We start from the raw sequence: 10394 nt of genomic DNA, 5'->3' as shown, positions 1-10394 counted from the left end.
TCTCTGATTGTTTACCTTTGTGGTTGCCATGGAAACCATGAAGGAACAAATTAAGAGGCATCACTCTGAACTTTGACTGTCAAGGCAGTGTAAATATTTTAATAATTTTACAGATTACCTCGCCGAAACATTGTCGAACATCATGACTGTGATCGCCAACGTTTGGAGGACTAAGATGTGTAACAATTGCTTCCAAAAACAATAAACTTGTCAAAGAAAGAGGCTGCTGCCAAACCTGTGTTTTGACTATATCAAGAAAATAGTTTGTGACCATACTTTAGGGCTTCTCCTGGCATGGACCAATCCAATGACGTACCAGAGTATTTACCTCAGAAGCTCATGATAATAATAATAATGAAATAATAGAAAAACGAGTAATTTGGCCCAAGACAAGTGCAGTGGAGGTCTTTTGCTGAACAATCTTTGAATGGTGAGTAGCCTAACCTTGCATGAGACTTGAAGACATGTGGTAGCCTTAGTTCTCAGTCTTTGGCTCAGTGGGCTAACGCAGTCTTGAGTCATTCTGACTGGCTATTGGCTATTCATTGTTATGTACTGTGACTGTCTGGTACTACACTCAGTACATTACATTCAATACAACATTAAAGCAGCTGTGAGTTCAAAGTTGTAATGGGGCTGATTGGGCTCTGGGTCGAATGGCCTCATGTGGGGAATGGGGTCTCACTGCCAGGATCGGTTCTGTGGTAATTTCAACGTTCCGTTTTTCAAACTGTCTATTTTACCCGCCAAACCATGCTTCTTAACACCCACTCGCTTAACCCGAAAGCCAGCTACACGAATGTGCGAGGAAACACCGTTCAACTAATGACCGAGGTCAGCCTGCAGGCTCTCAGCCCGCCACATGGAGTCGCTAGAGGGCGAAGAGCCAAGAAAAGCCCCCCTGGCGAAACCCTCCCCTAACCCGGAAGATTCTGGCCAATTGTGCGCCGCCGTATGGGACTCCCGATCACGGCTGGTTGTGATACAGCCCGGGATCGAACCCAGGTCTGTAGTGACGCCTCTAGCGCTGCGATGCAGTGCCTTAGATCGCTGCGCCACTCGGGAGGCCACTTTAGGTGCTCTTAATTGGTGACAGAATTGGGATGTGGGGCAAAATGTCTCTTAGCTGACCTACTTACCTGGAAATCAGTTTGACACAGAACTATGCAACAACCTTTCCCTATATAGCCCAGAGAGTGTTATGGAGTGTGTGTGTTTGTATGTGTGTGTGTGCGTGTGTGTGTGCATGTGTGAGTGTGGTAATTGTGTGTGTTTCATAGCCTTATACTGTTCAACTCAGAAACAACATGTCTTGGTGTATTACAAAGGGTTCACTTGACTTTTTAATGGTAAGATGGAATGGAAGCAGCATTTCCACAGAAACCTAAGCTGAATCTAAAGACTTCTCCAAATCCTCAAGACATGAATAAATCTGGCAGGAAAAACATCTCCCCAGTCTCCCATCTTCCCTTACTCTGTCTGTCTGCTCCCCTCCTCTATCCCTCTCTCTCTTCCTCCTCTCCCCTTTCTGTCCCCCCCTTCCTTGTTCACCCCGTCCCTGCCTCCACTCTCCCTCTTTTCCTCGCACCCTTCTCTCTCTCTCTCCCCTTTTCTCCCTTTCTCTCTCCCCTCTTTCTTATTCTTGTATCCCATATCCCTCATCTCTCAGTACTGTAACTAATGTGACTATATCTCAGGGGTGTTCAGGCCTCCAGTCGGTCCAAGTCCAGCTGTCCTCTTCCCTTTCTGATTTAGCACTATGTCACTCTCCCTCTCTCTCCTATGTCTTCTCAACACTGTACACAAACATGATAATGTGTCAGTGCACTGAGCGTGTCGTTGAACCATCACCCTGCACCTCCTCCCCATCCCTTCCCTCTAAAAAAACGTTAAATGGATCTGGCGGGGCGAGCCTCTGCGAACCTTAGCGGTCCCTATGGTGACAATAGCCAGTTACCCCTACGGCTCCAGCTGTACTAGCGTGATTGGTTGATACGTGATTGGTTGATACGCGAGCCACTCCTGTGCCAAGGAGCTGATATAATCCTTACACTCATATAAAATAGGGTTCCAAAAGGGTTCTTCTGCTGTCCCCATAGGAGAACCCTTTTTGGTTCCGGTAGAACCCTTTTTGGTTCCATGTAGAATCCTCTGTGGAAAGGGTTCTACCTGGAACCAAAAGGGTTCTACATGAAAACAAAAAGGGTTCTTCAAAGGATTCTCCTATGGAGACAGCCGAAGAACCCTTTTAGGTTCTAGATGGCACCTGGGGTCTGTGCTTCATAATTACCCAGGACTGAATGAGCTCAGAGCAGCAGCAACAGTGAGGGGCTCAGTATCTCATCCAACGTTCCATAAAACAACAGACCTGAATTTTATGTATAATGACGGCTATAATGTCATCTGTGGAATTCAGTAAATATTATGCCTCCAGTAGACAATCCCCAGGTCTTAAATTTCCTGTCATGAAATGTAGCCCTACGTTTGGAGAGTGAAGTGTTTTCCTCAGCCTGTTGTTTTTGGCTCCTGTTCGTTCGTGTGCTGCCTTGCGGCTTGGTCAGTCCCTCCATTCCTGAGTCTTTTGCCAAGGATACAAGACTAACCTTCAATGGCTCTCTGATCTTCCTTTTTCTAACACCAGTCAGGGTTCTGATAAAATACTGTAACATAAATGTTGTTCGATAACACTACATGGGCTAACAGCTAGTGTAGACTTTGTATAGACATTTGGACCCATTTTAATTGGATAGTGCCATACAGATGGTCTATACAGTGGGGAGAACAAGTATTTGATACACTGCCGATTTAGCAGGTTTTCCTACTTACAAAGCATGTAGAGGTCTGTAATTTTTATCATAGGTACACTTCAACTGTGAGAGACGGAATCTAAAACAAAAATCCAGAAAATCACATTGTATGATTTTTAAGTAATTAATTTGCATTTTATTGCATGACATAAGTATTTGATCACCTACCAACCAGTAAGAATTCCGGCTCTCACAGACCTGTTAGTTTTTCTTTAAGAAGCCCTCCTGTTCTCCACTCATTACCTGTATTAACTGCACCTGTTTCAACTCGTTACCTGAATAAAAGACACCTGTCCACACACTCAATCAAACAGACTCCAACCTCTCCACAATGGCCAAGACCAGAGAGCTGTGTAAGGACATCAGGGATAAAATTGTAGACCTGCACAAAGCTGAGATGGGCTACAGGACAATAGGCAAGCAGCTTGTTGAGAAGGCAACAACTGTAGGCGCAATTATTATAAAATGGAAGAAGTTCAAGATGACCGTCAATCACCCTCGGTCTGGGGCTCCATGCAAGATCTCACCTCGTGGGGCATCAACGATCATGAGGAAGGTGAGGGATCTGCCCAGAACTACACGGCAGGACCTGGTCAATGACCTGAAGAGAGCTGGGACCATAGTCTCAAAGAAAACCATTAGTAACACACTACGCCGTCATGGATTAAAATCCTGCAGCGCACGCAAGGTCCCCCTGCTCAAGCCAGGCCATGTCCAGGCCCGTCTGAAGTTTGCCAATGACCATCTGGAGAGCTTTTTTGCCAATGACCAAATAGAGCTTTTTGGTCTAAACTCGAATGGATGCACACGCCATCTTGCCTGATCATCCATCAGTGTCCAACACTCCGAAACAAATGTTCCCCTGCTCCTAATGGACTCATTATTCCGAACAATGTAAAAAAGCTTGTGTTGGTTGGTACGTGTAATGACTTCAACATAGCCTCTTCTGGGATATTATTATGGCATTATGCTTTGCCAGGGTGTTACAACTGACTGACACTTGTAAATGTCAAATGGAACATAAATACCAATTAGGCCATTTGGCCACCTTTCTCTACCGCTGGTCTGTTTTGTGTTGATGTTGCACAGACTCCGGGAGGGCACAAAACTCGCCAATACGGTACCACCGCATTATGTTAATGATACTCAGATACTACGATACTACAATGGAATCCAAATGCCAGAATTATTAAACAGATTGTAGAGAGAGCATGGGTAATTTGCCCCTAGGAAATCATTTGCTGGCTTGCTGTTGATTTCTGTGGCATTTTATTCAAATTAAGTTTAAATTCAAACAGTCATTTACTGGACCAAATATTTACTGGACCATCTCATGTTGTTTCTACTAGTTATCATCACCTGAAAGTGCTCTTGGCAAACCAGAGACACAAGAGATGGGTATTGAAAGAAATATTTTTGAAATCGTATCAATCGCAATTGGATCTGATGTATGATGATACGTGAAACCAAACCTCCGACTGGTGACTATGGTGATTGGTGACTATGGTGCCAGGCGGTGATCCTCAAAAAGTTCTACAGCTGCACCATCGAGAGCATCCTGACTGCTTGCAACACCGCCTGGTATGGCAACTGCTCGGCCTCCGACCACAAGGCACTACAGAGGGTAGTGCATACGGCCCAGTACATCACTGGGGCCAAGCTTCCTGCCATCCAGGACCTCTATACCAGGCGGTTTCAGAGGAAGGCCCTAATAATTGTCAAAGACTCTAGCCACCCTAGTCATAGACTGTTCTCTCTGCTACCGCATGGCAAGCGGTACCGGAGTGCCAAGTCTAGGTCCAAAAGGCTTCTCAACAGCTTCTACCCCCAAGCCATATGACTCCTGAACAGCTAATCATCGCTACCCGGACTATTTGCACTGCCCCCCCACCCCACCCCATCTCCCTCTTTTACGCTGCTGCTACTCTGTTTATTATTTATGGATAGTCACTTTAACTCTACTCACATGTACATATTACCTCAATTACCTCGACTAGCCGGTGCCCCCGCACATTGACTCTGTACCGGTATCCCCCGTATACAGCCTTCCTACTGTTATTTTATTTTACTGCTGCTCTTTAGTTCTTAAAAAACTGCATTGTTGGTTAAGGGCTTGTAAGTAAGCATTTCACTGTAATGTCTACACCTGTTGTATTCGGTGCATGTGGCAAATACAATTTGATTTGATTTGATTTGATTATGGTGACTATGATGAATGGTGACTGTGGTGACCATGCAGACTATGCTGACTATGATGACTGGTGACCATGGTGACCATGGTGACTATGGTGCCTATGGGGATTTGCGAAAAAGGTCATCAAACCTCTCGCACGCACACCCACCCACCCTCTCTCTCTCTCTCTCTCTCTCTCTCTCTCTCTCTCTCTCTCTCTCTCTCTCTCTCTCTCTCTCTCTCTCTCTCTCTCTCTCTCTCTTTCTCTCTCTCTCGCTCTCTTGCTCTCTCTCTCTCACTGTCTCTCTCTCAAACTTTCTACCGATTCCCATAGCGATGATTTAATCTCTCCAGAATGAGGGCTAACATTTTCCAGCCCAAACAGAGCATGACCTACTTATTCAAAACGACACACACACAAAAGCAGCAGCATGTAGAAAACAGTTAAAGGACCTGTGTTTTCTTACCGCGGCCGCAAATTGTTGTAATTGACGTTTTAATAACCTTGTAATGAAGCATGGTTATGTCCGTTATCCAAATATATGGAAATTGGGTCACCCTTGATGAATATGGTGTAGCCAATAGCATTGTTTTTGTTTTAAAAAATCTCCTGGTATTTGGGAGCTGGACTGAAAAAGATGGCTCAGTTTTATAATGTGAGGTCCACGTGTGTAAAATGACTTAGGCCTGGACTCAATCAAGCCACCATGGCCTTTTGGCCCTCTTTTATATAAAGGATCTGCAGTGTTGCACAGCATCCAGACCTTGACTTTCACTTAAATGCATGAAAAATATTATAGAGGATATGACACAGACAGAAGAATCTCTCACATGTGCAGTTTCTGGTACCGCTGCATGGAATAATTGTGTAGGTTATAATACATGGATATGAATGTGAGTCTATGAAGAGGAGAGGATAGTGCGGATTAATGTTGATAAGATAGAAAGTATTGAATCTCCTATCCCGTCTTTGGAGCGTACCAACCTGCTGATTTCAGGGGTGTTACCTCACCTGTGTAGTGCTTGCTGCACCACTTGGCTAGGTCGTCGATCCCTCGCTCCTCTCCTGCTCTCCTCAGATCGGTGAGCTCATCATTGGTCTGATGCCAAACCAGAGCAGACGCTGCCAGAGACAATCCAACTAAGCTAAATGTTTACTGCAGAGGAAACGGGAAAGTCAACAAGCTTTTATTTTCTTTCTAACAACAGGAAACTGAAGAACAACAGAATAAAGCCATTATGAGAGCAACCAAAGCATTCTCTCTAGTGATCTGAAATGGCACCCTAATCCCTATATAATGCACTACTTTTATATTATACAGGGGAGAAAAGGATGCCATTTCGGACGCAGCCTCTCTCTTTCAATGGAATACGATCAGCCATGGTGTGCCTGTGGATCATATCAAACATCTATTAAGTTACTATGGTGTTGTTGTCTTCTTTATAACCAGCTGCTGTTCCAAACAGAGGCCTGTTGCATCAGTGATCTGCCCATCTATTATTATTTTCTTTTCTTTTCCACTTTCTCATTATTCCTGACCTTTTCATATTTTCTGTTGATGTTCTCTTTCTCTTTTTCCCTCTCTTTTTCTCTCTCACACACACACGCGCACGCGCACACACACACGCACGCACGCACACACACACGCACACACATCAAAGTCCAGGAGTCTGTACAAAGTGATTTTATCCCTTCTCTCCAACATCTGTAGCAGATGTGGTTGTCCCATAGCATGTGCTATTGCTGTGTGTTTCTCCTCCTCCTGTCTCCTTCCCTCACATTCTCTCTCCTCTCCTCTTACCCAAAAGAAAGACACTTACTCAAGCTTATAGTATATAGTCTTTGAATGTGTATCAACTGTGGGGTCATCCTGCTGCTGTTAAGAACATTTGAGAATGGACCACACCACTGTTCCATCTTCAGCTCAGAATTACCGCAATGTAAGACAGTGAGGAGCCAATAAAAATATTTTTGCGTAGAGTCAAACCCAGAAGGGAAGCAGAAGCAGCCTTCACCTGCAACTCTATCTGAAATAAACTACAACATGGTTGCACTATCAACCCAAATACAACCATTTCCCCCTGTGAAAATCATTACTTGGCCTATTAGGGGTGTCACCCAGTTCACCCTGCTGTGATGCCTTTTAAATGGGACCGACCGCCACGACACGTCTGACTAACATCAGCCAACCCAAACAAAACTTTGTTTAAACGCAGCAGATAAGGAACTGCTGGGTTCACTCTGATAACACTGCAGTATTCTTCTATGGTTGAGTTCTGACTGGCTGTGATGCCAACATGGTGAGAGAATGGGCCACTTTCCTAATGGTGAAGCCAACATGTTGATGGAGACTAACTCTCTCAGTGATGGATGCCACAATGGAAAATAAAAACTATTCTGTTATGGGTCATGAAGGACATACTTCACCTAATATTGAATTAATTATAGTGATGATAAATGTATCTTTGGGTGTAGCCTTGCAGGTATACCCTGTTACTTTCTCTGATTTAGCTTGCTGTGGGGACCTGTTGATGGCACAGAAAACAGAGAAATGCACATTTTGAGAACACTGGTAAATTAAATAAATTACTCTTATAGGACAACTCAGATGTGCCAGACGTACTTAGCAGAGGGCAGACTAGCTTGCTGGTCCTGCTGTTGTGAGTTATTGAAGGCATCAATCAGAAAGACATATACTATGGAATAAAACAGATGAATGGAGCTTTAGGGTAAGAGTGTGTGCCATGTTTATGTAGCAAACGAAAGCAAGGCAAACCTCACCACTATTTAACTCTCCTGTCTCCAGTGCCTCTGGGATTCCTAGAAATAATGTATTTTTTATTGGGTCTTGAAATATTAATTTCATAGAGTCAGAAGGACAAAACCAGTACAGATATAGGATCTTAATTTGACCTATATTGTCACAGCAAAATAATCCTGCAGCAATAGGATTTTAATGTTTAGTCCATAATGTTGCTTGATCTGTGGTTAGGTTATTAGCTGGCCAAAAGTAGGCTACATCAAAAGTCTGTTGGTGTGGGTTTTCAGTGGATTAATGTAAATCACAAAGCTCATCTGCATTTCCTGTGGTGCAGGAAAATTCTCAGCAACAAAAGAGTGATCAAATTAAGATCCTACACCTGTATACATACAAGAGGGCTACAACCAGAGACTGACAATGAGAATGAATTCCCCTGATAAATAAGTCATTACATTTTAATAGGAATATCTTTTCACTTTTAGGGAGGTAATGTGGAAACTAAATAGTGTAGATACCTTTCGAGAATTAAATACAGTTTCCAGAGGCACTGCATACTGCATAGACTGAGTTTGTTCAAGAGAGCAAAACATGACAGAAAATGAAAACAGTCAACCATAAAGATATCAAAACTGTTTCCAGAAAGTTCCTCCCTTCCTTCCAAAGAACATCTCCTCTCCTCCAGCGAACTCCTAGATTCATGAATATATTACACATCATCACTCTGCTGTTATCACAAGAAAGTGACATTGTACAAGTAGCTCAGTCTTCCTTCATACATAGAAACCTGTCGTTCACTGAAAGCTCTTGGGCCCCGTTACTCCTGCTGGAATGTCTAACTAACAAATGCCCTCTCTCTCTCTCTCTCTCTCTCTCTCTCTCTCTCTCTCTCTCTCTCTCTCTCTCTCTCTCTCTCTCTCTCTCTCTCTCTCTCTCTCTCTCTCTCTCTCTCTCTCTCTCTCTCTCTCTCTCTCTCTCTCTCACCCCTTAAAAAACTTATATTCTTGGCCTTTGCCTGCAATTTTAACAGTTTCCAACTGATTTTGTCCCCTCTTGTGTAGTACATAGTTTAGACAGGTTATGAAACTAAATTGAAACTGAAACTCTATTTGTGTCACGTCTACTCCTGCTCCTCCCCTCCGGTGTGCGACGTTGCCGGAATACTAACCACCGGTCCTGGGATTCATCATTATGCACACCTGGCATCCATCATTACGCGCACCTGCAGTTCAATATGATTCACACCTGGACTCCATTACCTTCCTCATTACCTCCCCTTTATATGTCCCTCCCTTACGTTTAGTCCTCAGTCGGTATTGTTCCTGTGTTTATACTATATCGCCACTGTTACGCTGTCTCGTTTCATGTTTGTTGTTTTATTAAACGTTTCACCTGCACCTGCTTCTCGACTCACAGCGTCATTGTTACAGAATACCGACTCAAACCATGGAAGCAGCAGGAAATTCGAATATCTCTCAGACGATCGATGAACAGGGTTATCTTCTACGTCAACACCATGACCAGCTGGCACAACTGGGATTGGTTATGGAGGAGGTTCTTCTCAGTGTGCAACGTCTCGAACACACCAAGGAGGCATTGTCTTAATCCAGCGGAGGATACTCTACAACCAGTCGACCCAACGAGGCAGCACATCAGCCCATTCAGCAACCCGCTCAGATCAGCGATGCCCATTTATCCCTCCCGGATAAATATGACGGTACACCATCAAAATGCCGTGGCTTCCTACTTCAGTGCTCTCTCTATTTTTCGCATCAGAGGGGAGCTCCCACCACCGAGAGGTCCAAGGTTGTCACAGTGATTTCTCTGCTGAATGGGCGGGCGTTGGAGTGGGCTACGGCCGTCTGGAAGAAAGGAGAGGAGGAGCTTGAGTCTTATGAGGGGTTCATGGCTCTGTTTAAATTTATTTTTGATCATTCCCCGGAGGGCAGAAAGGGAGGTGAGCAGCTACTGCAATTACGGCAGGGTAACCAGACGGCTGCTGAGTACGCGCTCACCTTTCGGACAGTAGCAGCATCCAGTGGATGGAATGAGCCGGCGCTTCGTACGCTATTTAGAAGAGGTTTGTGTGAAGAGGTCCAGACGGAACTGGCCTGTTGAGACGACAACCTCTCCTTGGACGCACTCATTGCGATGGCCATCCGTCTGGATAACCTACTTCGGGAGCGCCGGTACTCTCATTGCTTCTCTCCCTCCCTCAGTGAACACTTGGAATCAAAGTCTGAACCCATGGAGGTAGGGGTCACTCGTCTCCCCGTGGCAGAGCGCCGCAGACGGATACAGCTGGGGCTCTGTCTGTACTGTGGAGAGGGAGGGCACATGCTCCAGAGGTGTCCGGCATGTCTGAATCAGGGATCCACAAGAGCAGAGGGACGGTCACGTGATCTTCCACCCCTAGGGCAGGAGTGAGTATTCCATCTTCATCACTGTCTACTAGGCTCTTTTTGGTGTCCATTACACTAGCTGACTGTCCCTCATGTACTGTGTCTACAGCGATAGTGGATTCCGGTGCCGCGGGGAACTTTATTGACCAGACCCTTGCCTACCCTCTTAACATCAACTCATACCCGCTCTCGTCTCCTTTTCCGGTTCAAGCCCTGGATAGTCAGCCTTTAGGATCCGGAAACGTCACCCATA

This window comes from Coregonus clupeaformis, chromosome 33 (genome assembly GCF_020615455.1).
Source record: "Coregonus clupeaformis isolate EN_2021a chromosome 33, ASM2061545v1, whole genome shotgun sequence".
Classification (NCBI taxonomy): domain Eukaryota; kingdom Metazoa; phylum Chordata; class Actinopteri; order Salmoniformes; family Salmonidae; genus Coregonus; species Coregonus clupeaformis.
This window is presented reverse-complemented; position numbering follows the sequence as displayed.